This window comes from Apium graveolens, chromosome 8, assembly GCF_009905375.1.
Source record: "Apium graveolens cultivar Ventura chromosome 8, ASM990537v1, whole genome shotgun sequence".
In the NCBI taxonomy this organism is placed as follows: Eukaryota; Viridiplantae; Streptophyta; class Magnoliopsida; order Apiales; family Apiaceae; genus Apium; species Apium graveolens.
In genome coordinates, this window is record NC_133654.1 from 210,461,326 (window position 1) to 210,487,687 (window position 26,362).

A 26,362-nucleotide genomic window follows, 5' to 3' on the forward strand; every position below is an offset into this window, starting at 1 on the left:
ATTATCAGACCATCCTATATAGGAGTTATGTTAGGGAAATTCTGATATCATATTAGTATTCCATAATGTAAATGAGTGTGTGTAAAGGTCGTCGGAATTCGAATTCGGACACTTTAATTTGTCCTGAAAATCCACCAGATACCGAAGGAATTATGTATCACTCTTCAACTGGCAGACCATTCTGTCAAAGGACCACAAGGTATCATTGAGGATGTAATCATCAAAGTTGGCAAATTCTACTTCCCCGTCAATTTCATCGTGCTTGAGACACAACCCGTCTCTAGAACCAAGGGACAAATTCCCGTCATTCTTGGTCGTCCATTCCTTGCTTCTTCTAATGACATCATTAATTGTCGCAATGAATCCATGAAAATGTCCTTTGGAAATATGACTGCTGATTTAAATATCTTTAATTTCACTAATCAGCATCTAGATTCATTAAAGGAAGATACTCGTGAGGTGTGTGCCATTGGGTCTCTCGTAGAAGAGATTTTAGAGGAATGTGAGACCGATGAGGAATTTGAAGAGTTGTTTAAAAGACATGTCTTCTGGAGACATGCTTAAAGAACTCAATGCAATTACTACAAAATGGGAAATAAAACATGAGGAAATCTATCTCGAGCCTAGGACTGTTGCAACACCGTCCATCATTGAGGCTCCTCAACTTGATTTGAAACCACTTCCATCCACTCTTAAGTATGTTTTCTTAGGTGAAAATGACACTTTGCCTATCATTGTTGCTAGTGACTTAACCCTTGACCACGAATCTCAATTAGTCAATTTGCTTAGACAATATAAGAAGCTATGGGCTGGTCTATGGCTGACATTAAAGGTATAAGTCCTACTGTAGTTCAACACCATATTAACGTTGAGGAAAATGCTACACCTAAGAGAGATATTCAGAGACGCCTCAATCCCATAACAAAAGAGACTGTCCGTAAAGAAATCATTAAGTGGTTAGATCATGGCATTATTTATCCCATTTCCGACAGTCCTTGGGTTAGTCCTATACATGTGCTTCCCAAGAATATGGCATCACCGTAGTGAAAAATGAGAGCAATGAGTTGATACCTTCGTGTATCAAAATGGGATGGCCCGTTTTTATTGACTACCGTAAACTCAATGAGGTAACTAGGAAGGATCATTTTACACTTCCTTTCATAGATCAAATGCTAAAATGATTGGTTGGGCACATGTATTATTGTTTCCTAGATGGGTACACAGGGTATAACCAAATATATTGCCCCCGAGGATCAGGAGAAAACCACATTCACATGCCCTCTCGGAACCTTTTCCTTTCGTTATTTGTCCTTTGGGTTGTGTAATGCACCTATTGTTTCTAAAGGTGTATATTGAGTATATTCTCTGACATGGTTGAAGACTTCCTTTAAGTCTTTAAGGATGATTTCTCCATCCATGGGTCCTCCTTTGAGTGTTGTTTTAGGAACCTAGAAAAAGTCCTTGTGAGATGTAAGGAAAAATGTCTTGTCCTTAATTGGGAGAAATATCATTTAATGGTGAAACAAGGGATTGTGTTAGGGCCTGTCGTTTCCAAAAATGGTATTCAAGTTGATAGAGCAAAGATTGATATCATCTCCAATCTTTCCATCCCTAAATCTGTAAAAGAGGTGCGCTCCTTCTTAGGACATGCTGGTTTCTACCGGCGATTCATCCAAAACTCTAGTGCTATCTCTAGGCCTCTCACGAAACTCCTTGAAAAGGATTCCTCATTTGACTTTGACTCTCATTACATCCTTGCTTTCGAAAAGCTTAAGAGTCTTCTTACTTCTTCTCCTATCATGCACCCTCCCGATTGGTCTCTCCCATTCGAACACATGTTTGACGCTTTTGACACGTCCGTAGGAGTTATTTTAGGACAACGAATAGATAAGTTTCCAAAAGTGATTTACTATGTTATTCACGCCCTTAACAATGCCCAGCAAAACTGCACAGTCACTGGAAAAGAGTTTTTGGCTGTGGTCTATGCCCTAGAAAAGTTTCACTCATACTTGGTCAGTTCCCATGTGACTGTTTATACCAACCATGCAGCCTTGCGCTATTTGATGTCAAAGGACATCAAAGCGCGTCTTATTCATTGGATTCTCTTACTCCAATAATTTGATGTAGAGATTATGGACAAAAAGGGGTCCGAGAATGTTGTAGCTGATCATCTATCACGATTATCTAATGCTCCATTTGATGACAACCCTATAAATGAGACGTTTCCAGACTAACAACTCCTAGCCCTTTCATCCCACGAACCTTGGTTTGTCGACATAGTAAACTACCTTGTCACCAAAGAGATCCCTAATCATTGGACCAAGGCAGAGAAAGTCGTGCTCTTCTCTCGTGTCCATCATTAGTTTTGGGATGATCTTTACCTTTTTAAGTTTTGTTCGGACCAAATCATTCGTCATTGTGTCCCCGAACATGAACATAGGAGTATTCTCTCTTTTTGTCATGACATGGCTTGTGGTGGCCATTTTAGTTCTCAAAAGACCGCATCCAAAATTCTCAAAAGTGGTTTTTATTGTCCAACACTTCACAAAGATGCCTACATCTTTTGTAAAAGTTGTGAGAGATGCATACATGTTGGCATGAGATGCCACTCAATAGCATTCTTGTAGTGGACATATTTGACATTTGGGGTATAGATTTTATGGGCCCTTTTCCATCGTCCTTTGGTAACATTTATATCCTCCTACCAGTTGACTATGTTTTGAAGTTTATTGAGGCAATCCCTTCACGCACTAATGACCATAAAGTCGTGGTCAAGTTTCTCAAGGATAACATCTTTAGTCGCTTTGGGAGCCCTCGTGCAATCATTAGTGATAAGGGGTACCCACTTTGATAATAGACATTTTTCTTCTCTCCTTCTCAAATATAGAGTAAAGCATTGTTCGACCACCTCTTATCATCCCCAAACTAGTGGCCAAGTCGAAGTGTATAATCGTCAAATTAAGTTTATTCTTGAGAAAACTGTTAGTCATAATAGGAAGGATTGGTCCAAACGATTACCCGGCGCCTTGTGGGCATACCGAACTGCCTTTAAGAATAATTTGGGTATGTCACCTTATTGCATGGTATATGGGAAGGGAAGTCATTTTCCAGATGAGTTAGAACATAAGGCACTTTGGGCCATTAAAGAACTGAATTTTGACTTAGATAAAGTCAAGGCCCAAAGGATGCTCCATTTGAGTGAGTTAGAGGAACTTAGAAACTGTTAGGTAATGAATACAACACGGGGGGAGGGGGTGAATGTATTTTAAATATTTTAAAACTTTTTAAAACTATTTTGGATATGATGAACAATGCAGTTTTACTTGTAGAGATATAGTGTTTAAACAGAATTAACAAACAGCACATAAACACAGTATCTTCAAAACTCACTTAATTTTATATTAAAATCAAGTATGTCTTGCTACAAATTTCTCGGTTCTTTGTTGATAAAGAACTCGACTTCTTTCTTGAGAGAGTTACAAGAAATTCTAGATCTATTTGTTTTTCTAAAAAATAAAGAACCAGTGTTTACTTCATAGATCAATAAATACAGGTTTTACACAGCATGCAATAACATGTACTAAACCTTACTTTAAGTTATCTAAAGCTTTTCATTTCTGGATTAGTATATCTTAGCAAATCATGCATGTCTGTGAATTTCCTTTGTCAGTTACTCTTGGCCTTTGATCTTGTACTCTTCAAGTTGCTTTTAAAGACTTTTCAAATCAGTGATTGTTTTTTTGTTGATTGACAATCTTGAATCTTTGACCGGTATGCATTCTGTACTTGAGGTTTATATCGAGATCTCCAGTTTGAACTGTAGATAACTGACATCTCGATATGTATAATGGATTATCGAGATCTCTTAGTTCTCTATAAGTGTTTTGACTTGTCGAGATCTTTGAGTTCTCTATAAGTGAACTTGGCTTGTCAAGGTCTCCAAATTTCTGCATTTTGAAATGACTTGTCGATATCTTCAATCTTCATGTCTTCATTTGGCTTGTCGATATCTCTGAGTTCTCTAATGCAGAAATGAGTTGTCGATATCTCCAATCTTCATGTCTTCATTTGGCTTGTCGATATCTCTGAGACTTCTCTATAAGCTATTTTGGGCTTCTCGATAAGTCATTCTGGAGTTCTCGAATGACTTCTCTATATGACTTGATATATGACTTGTAGATATCTTGACTTAGAATATTTTTCCCAAAACAGATTTATTCAACTCCAAGCTTCTGCATAATTTCTCTAAGGCATGATCTTCTTGATCTTCTTCCAGAGTTTATTCTTAGGCTTGAGACTGTTTACAGAAAAATACTCCAGTCTAATATTTGATATTTTTACAGACTCAAGAAATACAATACAAAATACAAATTAGGATTATCTGTTACGTGCTGATTCTCAATGATCAGAGAGAGCTCAGGATCTGACTGTGTTTAGTTGTCATCGGTATTTGATGTGTTGTTAGGATTTGATGCATCATCATTATCTGCATGTCATCAGCATCTGAAGGTAGTTTGTTGTGAAGATTGATTACGTTCCTTATTTTGAGGGATGGATATCTGTTACGTTCTGAGTGATAGGATATTGTATATTCAGTTAAATATATGTATAATTTTCTATTAGTAATTGATAATGCATATCTTAGATTGATTTGTAGCAGCTGTGTATTATATAAACACAGTTTAGGTCATCACATAGTGATTAACTCGAGCATTGTATGACCTAGCAGCTCTCAAGAACATCAGTATTTCTTGAGAGAGTTTGTAACAGTTTTTATCAGAAATATAAAGAACTGTTATATTTGTATACTTGTTAGAAACATCTATACAATTGTATCCAACTCCCCTTAAACAATTGTATTACTACTTGGTAATAATTGGTATCAGAGCAAATTGATAAATTTACAATCAAAAGCGATCTAAACATGTCTCTAAACAAGTATGAAAGTATTAAAATCCCCATTCTGAAAAAGGCTGAATATCCTACATGGAAGGTGAAGATGCTCATGCACCTGGAAGCTACAGATCCAGACTAACTCGACGTAATCAATGATGGACCCTACATGCCAACAAAACTGGTGCCTGCAACTCCGTCTGTTGCTGAACACCTTCAGTTGAAGGAAAAGAGTGAGTGGACACCAGAAGAGAAAGTTGTAGTGCTGAAGGATGCAAAGGTAAGAAACATTTTACATAACAGTCTTGATTCTATGATGTCAAACAGGGTTATAGCCTACATGACTGCCAAGGAGATCTGGGATGCCCTTCAAACTCAATGTTAAGGAACCATGGCCATCAAAAAGAACAGAAGGGTTGTTCTATTTCAAGAATATGAACATTTTGAGGCCAAGTATGATGAAAGTCTCACCGACATCTATGATAGATTTCTCACCCTGCTTAACAATCTATCTTTAGTGGGAAAGGTGTATGATCAAGAGGATTCAAACACTGAGTTTTTGAGAGCCTTGAATGAGGAATGGGAGACTCAGACTTCAATCATATGACATCAGTATTGTAAGGACTGGGAATTTCGTGACATAATTAAGTGAATAAAGTATGATTTTTGTGGTATAATTATAAATTATGTGACTAAATGATTTTGTTGGTTAATTGTCTTTGTTGTATATTAGTAACTGGGAGCGTAGAAAGATGCGTTCTAATTTGATGCGTCAGCTTAGGGGTTAAGCTGTGTTGTCGGGCCGTCAGATAGAACGGAACCCGTCTTAAAAAGGGATTAAAGTGTTTATATGTAAACTATGTGTTGATATGTGAAATGGAATGTTTAAGTAAGTATTATGTTCTAGTGACGTGTCGGTTGGTAAAGATAATTGTGAAGCGTAATTGAAATGCTTAGGGTCGGGCTGTCAAGCAGAACGCAACCCGTTACGCAAAAAGAGGAATAATACTAATAAAAAGGGAAATTTCATGATCATACATGAGTTGTGATGTGTAAATATATGTGTTTGCTTGTCTGTATGCATGATTACATGATTTGTTGATTTTTAAAAGGATTTAAGAGATTTATTTAAATTTAAATAAAGTTTATTGAACCTTTATACATTTTTATAAAATTATTCGAGTAAGTTCAATGCGTGGAATTTATTTTGTTATCTTCAAAATAGTCCTAGAGACTTTCTAAAAATTATAGACGGATTTATTTCGTGATCGGTGCATTTAAAAATGATTTTTATCGGGTTATAATTCTATTTTTCGCACAATATTATAAAATCAGTAGTAAATCAACCGTTCGCTCAAAAATTATTTCAAAAATATGGCCGAAAAGATAATTTCGAGATCTTTATTCTAAAATCATTATTCTTTGCATTCCCAACTTTTCTGAGAGAGTCATTCATTGTTTAATTTATTTTTGGAGTTCACAATAAAAGAGAAAAGAGAATAGAAATAAGAAAAATCATGTAAATACCTAAAGTGCCCCTCCCTTTTATTATAAAAACCCACCTCCCCCTTTCGTTTTTCTCTTCTTCACCCGTCTCTACTCTCTCTCATCTCTCACTTTCTCTCATCTCTCTCTTTTCTCTCTCAAACTCTCGAAGCTCTCTCTTCTTTTCTCTCGGTATAACCCCTTCCCTCATTGATTTCTATAGAATCATTCATGAAACTTCATACTCATCCTAGATATATACTTTAAATCATTTGCATGTGTGTATTTGTAATTGCATGCGAGTGTATGTATGTGAGTTGGGCTCGGTTTTGTGCCGTGTGTGTAGTCTTTGCTTCCTTCGAGTGATTGCTTGCAATTTCTGTAAATTTCTGTGAAGAGTAAGCCTTGCATGCGTGTGTTGCTGTGTTTTTGAAAGTAAATCGGGGGTTTTGTGGTTGGAAACCCTCGAAATGAGGGCACCCCGTGAAGCCACCGCCACCGGTGATGAACTCCGGTGAACCGGTGGTGAGTGATGATGTTGTAACTGAGCTCTAGTATTCATAAAACTTATTTTCGGTGTTTTCATGTGGTGATTACCTAAAAACCGAATGGGTTTCTGATTTTGAAAGTTATTGAATTGATTTTTGTTGATTAAAGTGATTTTGGATTATTATTTTAGGATAATAGTGAGAAATTAGAATAATTGATGATTTAAGGATTTGGAATAATGTTTTCATGTGATGATTTCCTAAAACCCGAATGGGATTTTGATTTTTAGAGGATCAAATTGATTTTTAGTGATGAAAATGACTTGTTGATGTTTATCCTTGGAAATTATTGGATAATTAGAGTGATTGGTAGAACAATTACTTAAATGATTGCATGCATGTAATGATTCTTAAAAATTTCGAATGTACATGATTGTTCTTGAAGAATTAAGATTGATTTATGTGTTTAAATGGACTGTAAAGATGATTTCGATTTGGTTTTAGACGAAATAGTAAATGCATGTCAAGATAAAGTTATGCATGTAAGTGATTAGGCTAAAAGATGATTTAAAAAGAATGAGTGGTGACTTGATCCCAAGTTTATATGCGATTTTTGATGCATGTTAATTCTTGATTCTTGGGTTGTGTTTTGTGGTTATAGCCGAATGGAATATAGGTATAAAAGTGATTGATTTGATTCTGTTACCTTGTTAAATGAATGCATGTGTAATTTCTAGAAGTTATGTGATTTATGCGTGTGTTTTGGTTCGAATCAAATGATGAAAAAGGAAGGATTGAGTCGTCTTGATATAAGGTTATATAAGTGATATGATAACATAAGTATAGAGTTTGAAATACAAGGATTAAATGTTATATGCCGTATTTGCATCGTAATGCGTGATTCGAAGTTTATATGGTTAAAGTATATATATACGGGCTTTGGTATAAACGTGTTGTGTGATCATATTTGAGTATATATACTCTTAGGGTATTGCAATAAAGGGAATTGTTAAGCGTTCTGGGAACCTCGAGTGAGAATCTAATTAGGGTTTAATTGTTGATTGTAGATTCGGAGCGTGAAGGCATTCGGGCCAGGAAAGGGAAAGGTATACTAGGGGGCAGTAGTTCAACTTTTATGAAAAAGGAAAGCAAATTCAGGCAAGTAACTCTACTTACTTGTATAAATTGTTATAGAGAGGATATTGTTCATGCCATGTAGAGTATTGAACTTTTATAGTGATGTACACAGTTGTTGATTCTTGAGATACCCTGTCATTGTCCTTGTGAACTTGTTATTGATAAGATTATTGTTCAAACCCTTTGGTAACCTTTTCTTATCCTGATCACCTATTAATACCTTGAATTCTCGTAAACCCTATAAGAACCTTTGTGAAACCCTTGTGTAATAATCCTTCATTCCTTTATAATGGTATTCATGATGATCCTTAAAACTGCTATGATTCCCTAACTTGTGTACCTTGTGATCATTTGAGCAAGATCCCTAGAATTTAACTTTGCTTATCCTTGATTCATTTCCTTATCTTTGAATTCTTGAAATTGAAATTAAGAATGAGTTTTGACTTGAAAGAGTCTGAATGATTTCATATTCTCGGTAATGATAAAATGAATTTAGTATAACCTTTCTTTTCTAACATAAGGTATTCCAAACGAATTCCTGAAGGATTGGATTGAGACGTCAGAGACTAGTGGGACTAGTCCAGTCATATAAAAAGGCTAGCGGGGCTAGTCCAGTTTAAGGCTGAAATTATGCCATAGGTACCTTAAAGACGAGATTGAGGTCGGTACAGGCTGATCACCCGTATTATTATGAATTGAAAGTTAACGTAGTCCAATCAAGGGTTCCATAATTATTTAAAGAAGAATTGAATTTTTATTCAGTGTTTGATTCTTTGAATATGAAATGTCTTATACTGTTTTGAAAAGAGTTGATTGTGATATTGATTAGCTTACAGCTTGTGAACCCTAATTTTTATTCTGATAATATTATCAATCGTATAATTGATTTCCAATGATGAAAAGATTCTCGTTTTCCATTTGAAAGATCACTTGAGATCTTGTTATTGATTTATGATGAATGTCGGCTTTCACCCTCTCTTGAGCCTTGTTTCCTAAAATCCCAAAGCTTTTCTTCATAACCCTTTCATAGCCCAAAAGACAGAAATTTGCCACCTAGAGATGTTAAAGTAGAATGTCCTGAAAATAGTAATGGTATATTATGGATTTTATATCATAGAACTGTTTATAGTTACTTGATGAGTTTTATACTCATATGTTTTGCTTGATTTAACCATGGCCGTTAAGCAAGAGGATGGTCAGGCTTAGGCGCACTGCTCGTAAGAGCGTACCTGGTGGTCCCTACCGTGTTGAGGGCTTCCAGATGCCAGAGCAGGTAGTACAGGTTATGAGTGAGCAAGCGCTTAACCAGAAAGTTGTAAAGATACAATGGGTTATCTGTCGGTTACAAGTCGGAATCAATTATGTAAACTTGGTTTTATTTTGGGGTTGTAAATTATATTTTATGGTTGGTAGTTGTAATCGTATCTCAAACTTTATCCTGTTTGATCCTGTTAGTAGTTAATCGGGGTTTATGCTTATTTAATTCATAGATTAAAGGTGTGTGAGTCCTCATTTCCTAACCCTAAGATTGAGGGCGTCACAAGTATGATTTGGAAATGGTCACCCTGGATGAAGTCTATGGCATGCTGAGAAATCATGATTTGGAAGTTCAGTAAAGGAAATAGAGGAAAAGCAACAAGGGAAAGTCAGTTGCTTTGAAGGTGGATGCTAAAACTTCAAAAGACAGGTCTGTTAAAGCTGCAAGGAAAAAGAACAATCTTCCAAAATCAGATACTGATGATTTATCATCAAATCCTGATATACTGATTCTGAAACTGATGAGAACGTGACAAATTCTGATGTCATGCAAATGGTTGCATTGCTAGTTAAGGGCTTCAAGAGGATACAATTCAGGAAGTCTCAGAAGAAAAGAAGCTTCAAGAAGAAGTTCACTGGAGGGGAAAGGAAGTCATCTGGAAGAAGAGAAGGAAAGGACTCTAAAGCTGGAAAAGTCGACAGGTCAAAAATTAAGTGCTACAACTGTGACGAACCTGGTCACTTTGCTAGAGAGTGCAAAAAGACAAAGCATGACAAAGGGAAGAACAAAGCCTTGATTACATCAAGCAAGGATTGGATGGACTCCACTGATCCTGAAAATGAAGAAACATGATATTCACTGATGGCTAGCTTTGATGCTCCTTCTTCCTCTGACTCTAAGGTATCAACTTCTTTCTTTTCTTTTGATACTGAAGATATATCTGAATTGTAATCTATTCTTAAGTATCTCCATGGAAATTTTAAAAATAAGATTCTAGAGAACAATAGACTGTTGACTGAAAATGAAATTTTAAAATCTAGGAATGATCAGTTGGAGTCTGACTTAGTAAATCAGATTGAAATTCAAAAAGAATGTGAGAAAGCTAAACATACAACAAAGATATTGGAAGCTAAGTACAGTATGTTAGAAAATGAATTAGAAAATGAAAGGAAAACCCTTAAAGCCTAGAGTGTTTCAGGAAAAAAAGGTTCATGAGATGATCTCTAAGAAAAACTGGAAAGAATGTCTTGATTATGTAGATGGAGTTAAGGATGTTGACACTAAAAATAAAACTACCCTTAAGACTCCTGTTAAGTTTATCTCTTTAGAAGATGATGAATCCAAATCTGTCTTTGAGAAGGGTTCAACCTCAGCATCCCAAGATAAGTCAGTAAGTGATAAATCTCAAAGAAAGGAAAACAAGGAACCCATTAAGACTGTTTAAAAGAAAAGAACATAGGACTTTTGTCTAAAAGATAATTGAAAAAGAAATTATCTGAGGTTACTGACAAACCTCAAGTAAAAAGTCCTAAAAGAAACAGGAATGGTAAGCAAGGTATTTCTAAGGATTCTAATTATAAGTTTGTTCCCAATGCTCCTAGAAAACCTTGTTTTAACTGTGGTAATACTAATCATCTTTCTATTGATTGCAGGAGGAGTAAGAAAATGAAAACTGCTATTCCTGAGTCTGATGTTAGGGGTAGATCAGTATTTTACAAACCACAAAACCTTGTTTTCATTGTGGTAGTAGTTGGCATTCAATTTACACTTGTAGTTCCTAACATAAGCTGTATCACAACTATTATGAACCTTTTCCTAAATTCAATAAAACTGCTTATGTGCTCAATTCTTCTAGTTCTCTAAATCTACTTCTGATAAGATAAATCCTGACAAGGGAAAAACTGTCAGAAGTAAGCCTGAATCACAAAGACTTAAGTTGTCCAAAAAGAGGGCCCAACAAGTGTGGGTCCTTAAAAATCCTTCTAATTAATCACTCCTCTGACTGCAGGGTAATAGGAAAAATACCCTTATCTTGGATAGTGGATGTTCAGGACATATGACTGGAAATAAATCCCTGATGTCAGAATTTGAGAAGAAGGCTGGCCCAGATGTATTTTATGGGGATGGAAATATATGACACACTCTCGGATATGGCAACTTGGTAACTGGAAAGGTAGTAATAGAGAATGTAGCTCTGGTGGAAGGACTGAAGCATAATCTTCTAAGCATCAGTCAAATCACTGACAGAGTTTATCATGTGGTAATCTATGACTCTCACTGTGAAGTTGTTCACAACAAGTCAAAGAAGATTGTCTTAATGGGATACAGATATGGCAACATGTACGAAGCAAGATTGCATGAAAGTCTTGAGCAAGAAGCTACTTGCCTTATCTCAAAGGCATCAGTAGATGAGAGCTGGAATTGGCACAAGAAGCTCTCACATCTCACCTTCAATTCAATCAACGAACTTGCCAAGAAGGAGCTAGTAAAAAAATTACCAAATATGCTGTACCCATCTGATGGTCTTTGTGATGCTTGTCAAAAGTCCAAGCAAAGAAGAGTATCTTTCAAAAGTAAAACAAAATTCTCTATCACTAAACCATATCATATGTTACACTTGGATCTCTTTGGACCAGTAAACATAATGTCTATCAAAAAGAAAAGGTACACACTTGTAATTGGTGATTATTTTACTAGATACACTTGGTTTTATTTTCTACACAAAGGATGAAACTCCAGAAATTCTTCTGGATCATATAAGGCAAATTAAGAATGGATCTAACTTCAAAGTGAAAATCCTGAGAACTGATAATGGCACTGAGTTCAAGAACTCAAAAATGGAGGAAGTCTGCAAGTACAAAGGCATACAATAATAATTCTCAGCTCCTGGCACACCCCAACAAAATGGTGTTGTTGAGAGAAAGAAAAGAACCCTGATTGAAGCTGGAAGGAGTCTTCTAGAAGAAGCCAAACTACCCACTTACTTCTGAGCTAAAGCAGTAAACACAGCCTGTTATACTTAGAATATCACGCTGATAAACAGACATGGTGTCACTCTTTATCAAATGCTAAAAGAAAAGAAGCCCAGTCTCAAACATCTTCATATATTTGGTGCAAGTGCTTTGTTCTGAGAACTCATACTAATCAACTAGGAAAGTTTGAATCTAAAGCTAATGAAGGAATCTTTGTTGGTTACTCACCATCAAGAGCATACAGGGTGTTCAATCTAAGAACAAATACAGTAGTTATCTCCATCAATGTATCTTTTAATGATAAGAAGATTCCTGATTTTGAATAAGACTCTCATGAAAGTCTAATCTTTTCCAATGAAAATGCACTGTTAGAATCTGCATCAAAATCTAATGGACTGTCAATTATTGATGATCCAAATCCTAATACTCCTTCAGATGCTAAGATGATCATTGTACTAATGAACCGGCATATGTTGAGGGGGAGCAACAACAAGGTTCAATTGATAGTACTAACACTAAAGAATCAACTCAAGGTTCTTCTCAAACTGTTCATTAGGAATCTAATGTTGATTCAATATCAGATGGACATGAATCAAGTCCTAATACTTCATCTGGAGATAATAGCACTGATTCAGGGGGAGCCTCAGATGCATTTAATGAGGCTTATAAGACAGGGGGAACATCTAGCTCAAGAAGGACATTTCCTAGTGCCAGAAAATGGACTAATGATCATACTCCTGATCTGATTATTGGAAATCCTGATGAAGGTGTAAAGACAAGGAGTGCAACTCAAAATGAATGTTTGTATCACAATCTACTATCAAAAGAAGATCCAAAGAAAGTGGAAGATGCACTCAAGGATGCATATTGGGTCATAACTATGCAAGAAGAGTTGAATGAGTTCGAAAGAAATGAAGTATGGAAGCTGGTGCCTAGAACTAAAAATAGGTCAATTGTAGGCACAAAGTGGGTCTTCAGAAATAAGAGTGATTCTGATGGAACCATTGTTAGAAACAAGGAAAGATTGGTAACTAAAGGATATTCTCAACAGGAAGGCATTGACTATGATGAAACCTTTGCTCCTGTTGCTAGGCTGGAAGCAATCAGAATTTTCTTGGCATATGTTGCACACAAGAAGTTCAAAGTTTTTCAGATGGATGTCAAGAGTGCATTTCTCAATGGAGAACTAGAAGAAGAAGTTTATGTTGAACATCGACCAGGTTTTGTGGATTCTAAACATCCTAACTATGTTTATAGACTTGACAAAGCACTCTATGGACAAAAGCAAGCACCTAGGGCATGGTATGAGACCCTTGCTCAATTTCTGCTTGAAAGTGGATTCAAAAGAGGTACAATAGATAAAACTTTATTTTATCTGAATCAAGGTAAAGATCTGATTTTAGTTCAAATTTATATGGATGATATCATTTTTGGATCAACTAATCAAAAACTGTGTGATAAGTTCTCAAAGTTGATGCAATCAAGATATCAAATGAGCATGATGGGAGAGATGAGCTATTTCTTGGGATTGTAAATTAAGCAGACTAATAATGGTATCTACATTAATCAGTCAAAGTACACAAAGAATTTGTTGAAAAGGTTTAATATACAAGAAAATGCAACTGCAAATACTCTTATGGCAACTGCTACAAAGCTTGATCCTCATGAAGGTACAACAGTTGATGTCACAAATTACAGAGGTATGATTGGTTTTCTTTTATACCTAACAGCTAGTAGGCCAGGCATTATATTTGCCACCTGTTTGTGTGTAAGATTTCAGGCAAATCCTAGGGAGCCACATCTTATTGCAGTGAAGAGAATCTTTAGATACCTCAAGGGTACTGTATCACTTGGTCTCTGGTATGCAAGGGGAGCTGATTTTGGATTATGTGGATATTCGGACGCTGACTTTTATGGCTGCAAGATAGAAAGGAAGAGTACATTTGGGAGCTGTCAGTTTTTGGGAGGCAGATTAGTCTCATGGTTCAATAAGAAGCTGAAATCCATTTCTACTTCAACTGCCGAGGCTGAATATATTGCAGGTGGGAGTTGCTGTGCTCAGTTGTTATGGTTGAGGAATCAGCTCATGGACTATGGATTATCATTTTCTAAAATTCCTATTTATTGTGATAATCAAAGTGCTATTTTTATGACAGGAAACCCAGTGCAACACTCTCTTACTAAACACATCAGCATCAGATATCACTTTATAAGATAGCATGTTATTAAAGGAATGATTGAGATTCATTTTGTTCCTACTGTTCAGCAGCTGGTTGATATCTTCACAAAGCCATTACCTGAAGCAACATTTACAAAGCTTGTCAATGAACTTGGTATGGTTAGTTGGGACAAATAATTTCTTTTCAATTTATGTTTGATCAAATCCTGATGTATATTGATCAAATCCTAATGTGTCCTAAATGTTGTTGAAGATATTATGTTGGGAATTTTTGATGTATTTTATTACATGCATGATAAATTAAGTGAATTAATTTGCTAAATGTGCATGTATGAATATATATCATTGTCATCATTGGAAATTAGTCTAGGGAGACACGGTTTAATAAGATATTTTTTGGTTAAATCACTAAGTTAACTCTGCACTTAATAATTAATCAGACCCCTAATCTTTTGATATTCCCTCTCTCTCTCGGTTATTTAAACCATCATTCTCATCCAGTCCAATCATATATTCACAACACTTAACTCTCAACTCTCTCTTTCTTTTTCTCCTCTCTCACAAAAATAATTCAATGCAATTTGTTCATGAACTACGAAACCTTCAATATGGAGTTTAGCTGCGAAGATTGGCAATAGGAATGGCACATCACTGCCATTCCCAGTGAAGTGTGGAACTGGGTTCCACAGGAGGTCACGGCGCATCTCCTGTTCTTCAAAATGGATTATCGCCTCCATCTCGATCGCTTGGAGGAAGAAAGGCGAGAAGCTCTTCGTCAACAGAAACAGATCATCCATCTTGCTGTGCTGTTCGTGCAGAGCAGGAGGAACTAATAAACCTCAACAGCTTTATTTCTTAGACTAAGGCTGTTGATGTTCTTCTCTATTAGGCTAGGATTTTCTTGTAATCACCTATGCATGTAATTAAAAATTTCATGAAATGTACTCTCTTGAACTATTAATGAAATTTTGTTTGTTTTTGCTTACAAGACCTAATCTATGTTCCTTAGTTGTGTATGCATGTGCTCTCGTCCTTAATTGTAGCCTGTTAATCTCTAAATCATACACTTAACATATATTTTTGATGATTCTTGAGATTGAAATTATGGTTTTCTGATAAGCTTGAGTTGTTTTGATAAATACTGATGAATTTGAATCACCAAATCCTAACATTGTCAAATCCTGACAGATAAGAGTTTCCAAATACTGACGACAGGTCAGCATGTTTTCATTTAGAATATTATTGAAAAATGATTTCTGAATTCTTTAATGCTGAAAATTGAATTTCTTATTTAAGTATTTTTTAATAGTGTATTATTTGTTGAACAAATTCACACAGTAATTTATTAAAAGAGCTGTGCACATTTTATTGCTAATTCCGCACATTACTCCACTTTCCAATCCTATTTTTCAGTAATTATCCTCTATCATAAGTCTAATTCACCAAGCTTCCTTCTCCAAGTGTGTTACATACAACTAAGCTTTGTAAACTTATATTTGCACAAGAACCTCTGTGACACATATTATCATACACACAGCCTCACTATTCACATCTAACGAACATCTTTCCTCAACACCTATAAACATCATGTCATCTTATGAGCTTTCACCCCTCTTCAGTCAAACCACTATTATTCATGGCAACACTTTTGGAGCCAACAACTACTTGGCTCCACTTATACATCAGCAGTTTCCTCAATCTTTTCATGATATACAGGATTTCTTACTCCAATGTCCAATTGGATATGCTCTCACAAATCCTACTAAAGTATCATATAGGGTTGTAATGCAGGTATGGGATACAGCTCTAATTATTGCAACAAATACTGGTTTCTCTTTTGAATTTAAGGGACACATGTATGAGGTTGATGTTGATGTTCTCGTTCAAGCACTAAGATTGCCTTCGTGTGATGGTGCTCCTGATAATTATACAACTGAGCAGCTTTTTGATATGCTCAGAACTCTGAACTACAAAGGTGACATCACAATAATTGGGAAATTGACAAGAACAAAGCTAAAGAGAGAATGGAATTTCTTCTTTGATTGCATCAGCAGATGTTTCTTGAATAAGACAACTAATTTTGATGCTCTTCCATCCACTTCTCTGAAAATTGGGTATTCTCTTCTCTATTATGGTAATTTTAACTATAGTAACACAATTCTTCAATTCATAATTGCTAGGAGAACAGATGCATCAGGTGTAATAGGGTATACTAGATTTCTTCAACTGATTTTTAATTTTCTGTGCCCTAATGTTGAATTTGATAATGATGAATTGCTTCCTGTATTTCAAATTTCTGAGAAGGCTATTACAGATCATATCAAAAGAGATGAAAATAATAAGTTTCCCCTTCCTGCCTCAGGAGGTCAGGCAATTTTTATTGAGAAATAGACCTACTCCTTCACAAGTCTGCAAATCCTGATGCTGGCACCTCTGTTAAATTTCCTGATGTTGTGGAACAAGACACTACCTATCTTGTTTCTAACCCAAACATTTCTTCTACCAAACAAAACTCCAATCCAGCTCCTAAATTAGCCTCCTCTGATGTCTCCCAAAAGACATCAGTTGTACTAAAGAAAAGGTTGGTTAAGAAATCTGTTCAATCTAAATAGAGAGCTCAACAAGCCTCACTGAGTGAGAATGAGAAGAAAGAAGAATGCTTTCCAGTTCGAAAAAGAAGGTTGATCATGCAAGATGATTCTAACTCTGATGATCAGATGCCCATTGGGCCAAGGATGAAGATAAAGAAATCAACAGTTGCAATTTCTGATGACTCTGTTGACACAACTGGAACAAAGGAGCCAACTACTGATGCTAGTGCTCTAATCAAAAAGATTCCAGTGATCAAAGAAACTGCTGTGCCCAAGACAGCTGCCAAGAGCAAGTTGAAAAGAAGAGCTGAAAACGTGGTTAGGTACATCAGAAAGAAGAAAAAGGCTCAGTCCTCTGCTATGGATGTCAGTCCATAAGAACCTAAGTCTCAAAGGGATTTAGCAACTGAAACACATCCATTCACACAAGAACCATCTTCTCAAAGGGAAGATGCAGACAAAGAGGCTGCACAAATCATTGTTGATTTTACTCAAGGTGATCTTCTTGCTGACTCTGAACGACTGCTGCAAGAAAAGAAGGCTCATCAGGATGTATTGTCAAAGGTGGATTCAGTTATTAATGATCTTATATTTGAGGAGAGTACACAAGATCCTTCACCAATACTTGCTGAAGCAGCTCATATTCCTCAGGCCCCACAAGAACCATCAGTTTAAAGTACTGATGCTGGCCTAGTTCATTCTCCTGACAAATCAAATCCTCATGCTACAAAAAATCCTGATATTGATCAACTTTCCATTCAAGCAGCTTCTGCTGATGGTTCCTTGCTGCTGACTAGCTTGTTAAAGCATCCTGATGTGTTGTTTATTCCTCCACTATCATCACTTCCACTTGACGACTCACCTTCAGGTATTGCTTATTTTCTTCTGTTGTTCCTCATGTTTGTATGATTATAAATAGTCTCTTATTTTAGGTTACCTCTATTTATATGACAAGCATACTACTCCTCTCAGCCATCTCTTATTTCTTTGCAAAATATGTGACTGTGCTTTTCTGTGAGACTGTGTGAAAATTCTATGAGTTTTTGAGTGGCAGTCTCTTGTATTGGCAAAAGGAGAGGTAGCTTTGAGAAAATAATTTTATAAGTGTTTCTTTACTTATAAACTTTCTTATGTGAGCAAAATATTACTCTCAAAAGTAATATATTGTGTGAGAAGTGATGAGATCACTTGAAAAGAAAAGAAATATTTAGGTGTTACATTGTTTATATTTTAGGATCTTATCAGGAACAGACACTTATGGCGAAGGATCCTCATAAAGATAAAGCAATTCAGCCTAGCTCTGCAAATTTTTCTGAGGGTCTGTCTAGCTCTGATTATGATAAAGATAGTGATCATGATGATTCTAACACAGCTCATCTTAAGACTGTTATTGATGCATCTAAGAAGTCAAATGTTGGTTCCTCTTCACATTTCAATGCATATCCTTCTTATTACAATGCTGATGCTGAGCATTTTTGAAAGACTGAATGGAATTTTGCATGGAGAGATGCACATACTTCTATCTCCTCTGTTGTTGGTATTCAACATGTTCATAGGGTTTATGATGAACTTCAAAATCCTGAACTTAAATTGCATCTTAAGGCCTCTACCATTTCTGTGAAAGAAATTCAGTCCGAAATTGCTGATATGAAGAAATCTCATGCTAGTTTACAGAACAAGATTGATGCATTTATGATTAATCCACTTACTTCAGCTGAACTCATAAATGTGAAAAATGTTGTTAAAGTCGTGGTTCAATCTCAACAAAGCATGGATTCTCGATTTTCTTCTTTAGAAGATAAAGTATCTTCTATGGCTGATAAACTAGATGTTATGTTTTCTCTTCTTTCAAATACTGATGCCAAAAAGGGGGAGAAGATAGTTGTCACAAAATGTACACCTGACTCTATTCAGTTGAAAGATAAAGATACTGATGGTAATGGTGATAAAAATCCGGTTGCAAATGTTCAAATTGCTCCTATTGCTCAACAACCTCAACATTCTAAAAGATCTGGTTCTTCAGGACAAGGAAAGTCTATTGGTGCTCATGAAGCTAAGCACAAGACTAATGTTGATGCTCCTGAAGCTGGTGATGTTACAATCTCTAACTTGGTAGATGCTAAAGGGTTATTCTTCCCTTAGAGACACAAAGAAATAGGTGAAGAGATTATTTTGTACTATAAAGATAAAAGGTTTGAGCAAAAGAATGCTATGAGTGCTCTTGGATTGATAATTAAAGAATTTCCTGATCTAACAACTAAAAAAGCAGTTATGCAACAGAAGGAGTTAATGGCTCAAATTGAAGCTGAAGTAAACACCTCTAAATGAAGAGGAAAAAGAGGTGGAAGATCTACAAGAGCCAGAGGAAGGATTCCTAAACCAAATCAAATGCTCTCAATTGATTATGTATTTCTGAATGTTCTATCTAGAGAAGGTTATGTTCCTGTACAAGGAAATGATTTAGCAGAAGAAGTTGAGAATACTGAAGATATGATTGTCCAAAGGAAGAATAAATCAACCGCTGACATTGCTCAAGTTGATATAACTAATACAAATGTGTCTCTTGAAGCAGACACAAATCCTGAGGAAAAAGTAGATCCTGATATTGTGAACCTGATAGCTGATTTTGACACTGATGAAAAGGTGATAAAGCATTGGATGAGTCAATTCTTACTACAGTAGTTGCTTCTCATAATTCAGAGGTTGATGAATAAGGAAGAATTGACAAAAGGAAAGCTAATCAAGCATGCAATGACTATGTGCAGAGAATTCTAAATTCAAGAAGAGAGCTGTGGCATAAAACAAAAGGAAAGATTTATGATATATCTATAGGCTATGCTCCTCTCAGAAAGAAGGATAAAAGATGGAAAGATGTTTACTCATTCAATTATTCTAAAGGATTCAAGCATATTGAATTTGTGTCAGCAGGACTAAGGGATCCTATTTCAGAACAGGAAAATATTGATAAGTCCATCAAAAAACCTTCTTGGGTGGAACATAATTAAAAGCTAAAGCTTATCAAAACTTGAACTAGAGGAGGTATTGGTCATTCTGGAATGGAAACTCTGAGGACTGATTTACTGATAATCTTGGTGAAAGAGTTACTCCTTCACGTCTTAAGAAGGTTGAAGTTGTAAAGATTGTATATGGGAAGATAAATCTTGATGATGTCAGAGAGGAGATTCTGTACTTCTTGAGAGAAGGTAAAGTAAAAAGTTTTACATTACAGCAACTCTTGATGAAGACTGTGACAGATTTAAAATACATTCACTATCTTCTTAGAGTTGAGGACAATGTCACCAGAAAATGGTCTTCTATGATACTTGAAGGTATCAGAAGAAGATTCATGAACAAAGAAGACAAATACAATGGTGATTATGTTCCTATATACATAACTTATACTGGTCAAGAAATGAAGATGAAAAAGGGAGCTGCAGTTCTAAAAGTTTTCTCAACAATCCTCAGTTATCTTTCAGTCCTGATCATGAAGATATTAGCTTAAGCTTTATGTTGATTGGTGATTTTGAAATAACTAAAATTTCGATTTCTAAACTAAGATAAACCATTTATCAGCTTGGAGAAGATACTGAAGAGAAGAGAGAGTTAAAGAAAAAACTTGTCAAAGTCCTTCAAGACAAGGAGGAAGAAAGGTTGAACAACTTTCTGGAAACAACTGTCAGTTATCTTAGGATACTGAAGTAAGCTTTATTCCTTGTACATATTGTAATTGGTTTTGGCATCATTGAGAATGGAATTTGTGCTTCATTACATTAAGCATAAATTGGGGGAGATTGTTACGTGCTGATTCTCAGTGATCAAAAGGAGCTCAGGATCTGACTGTGTTTAGATGTCATCAGTATTTGATGTGTTGTCAGGATTTGATGTATCATCAGTATCTGCATGTCATCAGCATCTGAAGGTAGTCTGTTGTGAAGATTTATTCTGTTCCTTATTTTGAGGGATGGCTATCTGTTACATTCTGAGTGATAGGACTTTGTATATTCAGTTTAAGATAATCATTTTCTGTTAGTAATTAATAATGCATATCTTAGATTGATTTGTAGCAGTTGTGTATTATATGAACACAGTTTAGGTCATCACATAGTGATTAACTCGAGCATTGTACGACCTAGCAGCTCTCAAGAACATCAGTATTTTTTGAGAGAGTTTGTAACAGTTTTTATCAGAAATATAAAGAACTGTTATATTTTTATACTTGTTCGAAACATTTATACAATTGTATCCCACCCCCTTAAATAATTGTATTACTACTGGGTAATATTATCATACAACTAATTCTTAGGGCTGTCAATTTGACTTCATCTTGTTATAGTACAGGCATGTCTTGTACAACAATCTCCCTCAATTTGTGAGAATATTGCTTATTACAAATTCAAGCATGTTAAGAAGATTAACCCCAAGTTACAAAGAACAATAGAACATTACATAAAAAATTGACAGTAGTACATGTTTTATACATTGAATGATTATAAGAGTTAGATAGGTACATTCATTAGACAAATTTCTCATCTCATATTTCTTCTCTAATGAGGTCCTTTAACTTTACAAGTACTTCCAGTTCCTCTATTATTGGTGTCCCTCTTAGAGCTTCTACAAGCTTGACATTATCATCTAATGGATAACCATTCAATAAACTAACCCTAAATCTTGAGAATCTGCCAACCTTGATGTTTAGAAATTGTGCATCCTTGGTAATTCTGCTCATCCCCTTTGCCTTGAGTTCTTCAGATCTTTGTATAAACATTTCTATCTCCTCAATATACTTTCTTTTCCTCTCCTCTTTTTAGCCTTTTCTCTTGCTCTTCTTTCTTCCCTTACTACCAACCATACATCCAGTACAGACATCCATCCCTTTGTACCAGTATCCTTATCCCTCAGTAAGCTTATCACCCTCTTTATCTCTATGGTTGAAAATATATCCATTAATTTTCTACCAAGTAAGGTGTAGGATCCATTTTGATAGTATATTCTTACTTCCCTCAAAGATACAACCCAAACTTTGACCATTTCTTCAGCTAATTGTTAAAAGTAGTCTTCATCTGTGATGCACCAGTTCAAAGGTAGAAAATCTTTTTGATTAAAGCAGTTTCAGATGGCCCTCTCAGTAACTTACATTTTCTTTGATTTTCTTTCAACAGATTTGTAAGTTTTGGTTGACGGCTTAAAAGAAGGTAGGTCTGAGATTTTCTTTAGAGAGGTTTGGCTTGAGGTGATTGGTATTTTCAGTAAGGTGTTAGCAGTTTGTTTGTATAGAAATTTGGTCTTAGAGGTTTGAGGTGGTATAGTGTTTGAGTTAGTTGGCTTAGAGGATTGAGCTTGATTGATTTGGATTTGTAGGGTTTTCTTTTGTGGTTCTGAACTGTCTTCCTTCTTCTTCTTCTTCTTCTTCTTCTTTCTTCTCTCCTCACTTTTCTTCTTATCATCTCCCTTCTTCCCATCTTCTTTCTTCTCTTTGCTACCAGTTGCTCTAGAAGTTTGACTTGGATTTGAGCCAGAAGGTGATTGATCATCTTGCTTCTGCTCATCATCATCCTTATCATCCTTTAAGTTTAATTGTGAAGTTGGCAACATGGTCTCTGCATTTTGAAGGTATCTCCCCAAGATTTTGATCATTTCCTCATCTTCATGTTTCTTGTTTATCTTGGTCTTGAGATCAGATTCAAGGGTCATTATCAATCTCACATTATTTCTTACACAATTATTTGGAACTATGAAGAATCTGCATTTTCTGGATTGTGAACAAATGTAGGCAATCCCCTTGCTTGGAAAAACACAGGCTTCGGGAAAAGCAGCTATCTGAGCATTCTTGAGTACCTTTAGCAGTTGGGTTTCCTCTGGAATTACTGTATGTACTTTATTAATCATTACATCCAGCTCAGATGCTATCAATTTTTGAAGATTGAATAGAGACACATGTAGACATCTGTCCAGGCCACAATTATTCACATTTGCAACAATCCTTTTCTCTAGAAAATTATCAACTTTGACGATCACTACTCTGATAAAGTTGATGTTGTTGGCCAATGTTCTTTTGTAGATTACATAGTTGTTGTGAAGAGACACTCTTAAGACTGACAGAAGTTCATTAAATTATTGATCTTGACAAGGTCCTTCTATAGCTTTTAGAAGTCTGTCTTTCCCAACATCTTTAGATAATTGAGCTTTTGAAGAGCTTTGACCAGTAGTCTCCTTTGATTTACCAGCATCCTTGGATTGTTGAATCCTAATTTCCATTTCCCCCTTAGTCTTGTTGACAGGAATGAGTAAGGGAGTTGGTATTTCTGGCCTCACAGGAATGTTAAGTTTTCCCATGATGGCTCCAAAAACCACATAATTCTGCATTTGTAAGTGCTTGTGAGAGTCCACCAAGGTCCGGGTATCAGCCTGTTGACTTGCTACCATTGCTGTGAGTTGGGAGACTTGAGATGTTAAAGACTCATTTGCTGACTGAAGAGTTGAAACTTGACTTTGAAGACCTTGAATCTGTAAGTTTGTTGATGTAGAGATGGGTTATTGAGAACTTGAAGGAAGAGAGGTGCCAAAGGTGTCTTGCACATCCTGTTTGATACCTTCCATCATAAGAGCAGATTGCTCATACCTGCTTTGATGAAGTTGGTCTAGCTTTAGCCTTGTGTCATTAGAGTTAACAATGTGTTGTTGAACCACTTCATGCAAAGCTATAAAAAAATTGTCTGAGATTTTTGACATCTTTTTCCACAGAAGTCAGATCAAATCTTGTCATTTGGTCAGCGAAATGTTGGATTTTTGAAGTGATCTTGACTTGAGAATGAATAATCTCATCCATCTTCTCTCTCACCAGCTTTCTGATCTTGTCTTGATGACCAGTCAATGTTAATTCTAGAGCTTTACTAAATAGGTGAAAAGCTTTAAGTTGAGCCTTGTAAACTTCATTGACTGCATCATAGACCTCTTATGGAGTCAGGACCTTGGCATTACTCCCCAATATAGTGACATATTCATGTCTAAACCTTTCCAAGACCTGATCCATCTCCAGAGTGAAGTCTTTTGATAACCAAGCATCCACATTCCCATCTTGCTCAACTTCATTGACTATTTTCTGTTTCTGTTTCTCAACTTCTTCATTGTAGGTGAGCAGAATTGCTTGATAATCTTGATTGCTCATGTTTGAAGTGAGAAGGTGTTGTAAGATGTTGGCAAGACCAGAGATTTGATCAACAAGAAGATCATCCATAGTGCTTGGTTGAGATTGAGCATTCTACAACCACTGTTGGATAGGGTGAGATGTTTGTTGTGAAGAATTGGAAGTTGATGGAATTGTATCAGAAGAACCACATGTGACAGATGTCACAGTTTGACTCACAGGGTGAGCTATGGTTATGACAGTTTGTTGTTCCACACTTGTGGTGGGAACCTCCATTTAAATTGGAGGGGAGTTAGCTAGGTTACTGTCATGTACTCTATCCTCAAACCCTTCTGTTTCTTTCAAAATACTGTCACTTGAAAGTGTTGTACTTGCCTCCCCCATAGCAGGATCATTGGAAATTGAACTCCTAGCTTCAACTATGAGAGCAATTTCAGCTAGGGTTGTGAGGGGAGTTGTTCCCACAAGAGGAACCTCCAATTGAATTGGAGAGGATTTAGATAGGTCCCCCTCAAAAGCACTACCCTCAAACCTAGACACCTGTGAAGGTTGATTTGCACATGAAGGTGATTTTGTATCTATCACAGGGTCTTCAGTGAAAACTGATGAAAATTGGTATCATCAAGGTCTACCCTAGCATGTAGCATCTCACCAACTAAATGTGGTTCCTGGGTGGTGAACACAATTTCTTGAACCATGTCACTTTATGTTGGCAATTCTTGAGAACCAGATTTAAGAGTTTCATTGTAGGAAGAAGAAAGTTTAGAAATAAGATTTTGAATGTCAGAATTGAGATTTGGCAGCTCCTCCTGAATTAATGAGTGAGCTTCAAGTGATGTGCTCTCCTTGTGTGTGCCATCCTTATTTCGCCTTCCATACACTTGAATTTGTTGAACTGTTTGTGCAGACTCTGTACAGGGTGCACTGGGGAGAGTGCTCTTTTAAATAGAGACACCATGTTGAGAGGATGCCCTTAGAGTCTGTTATTGCCCATGTTTTTCAACTACACCCTTTTGAGAGGATACATAGGTGGTTTGAGTGGTCAGCTCAGTTTGTTTAGCCTTCTTTGTCTTTTTGACCAAGGGTGACTCAGTTATTGTTTGTTCCTCACCACTCTCACAGATAATTGATAGGGTTGCCTGCTTTCTCTTCTTTTTACTCACTCCACCCTTTTGAGAAGATGAAGTGGTTAGTTTCCTAGCTTCTAATGGTACAGAAGAAAGGGTCTCAGCATTGGAAGGTCCCTGTTGGTGTTCCTGTGTTTGTTCTTCCATAGGCTCAGGGACCATTGTTGCACTAGATATTGATGTAATTTGAGACCTCATATCAGGCATTGGGTAAGGGTAGGTCTTGAATCTCTCCACCATAAAAGGAGTGATTCTAAGACCTACAGGTACCGTGTTCTTTGTAGTAAGTAATCCAGATAGGATTTTGGACACTTGCTTAGAATTGCCTATTAATGAACTATTAATACCATTAAGTAAATGAATGTCCTTAACCTTATGATTTAAAGTGGACATTATAAACCTCCGAAAGAATATTTCCTTACCTCTTAGCTAGTGGCATTGTGAGCCTGGTGCTCAGTTCTTCAAGGATTAGCAAGCCCACATTTAGATGTTTGTTGTAGGCTATAGAGTGCACCAGCTTCTGGACAACACTTGATATGTTGTCGTAGCCTGTCTTTCTACAGGATAAGGCCCTTATGATTGAGTCAAATAAGAAAGACGACTCTCTCCTTGGATATTTCTTGTTGAGACTGGCTAGATTGATCTTCCCACTGTAATTGACAAAATCCATGAACTTATACAGCTCTTGTTAAGTAGGAACCTCCACCATGTTCTCAGTTGGAATGCCCAAAGCTGCATTCACATCTTGCTCATTGAACTCCACCTATTGGCCTCCAATAGAGCAATTCACAACTATAGACACAGAATTATCATGCACAACCGTCCTCACCACAGCTGTTGTCCAGAACTCATACTGAACATCCAAGTAAAGGATTGGGTTAGCAGTTAAAGCTCCTGCAAGATAAGACTCAGATAAAAACTTAACAAACCCCTTGAAAATATCATGAGCTTCGTTAGCATCTGTGAACGCAAGGTAGTTAGTTCCATTCTTGGGGATTTTAGCTCTAATATTGTTTAGTGACATTGTAGTTGAGTAAGAGTGAATGGGTAAGAAAAAATAAAGAAAAAGAGCTTGAAACGAGAGGGAA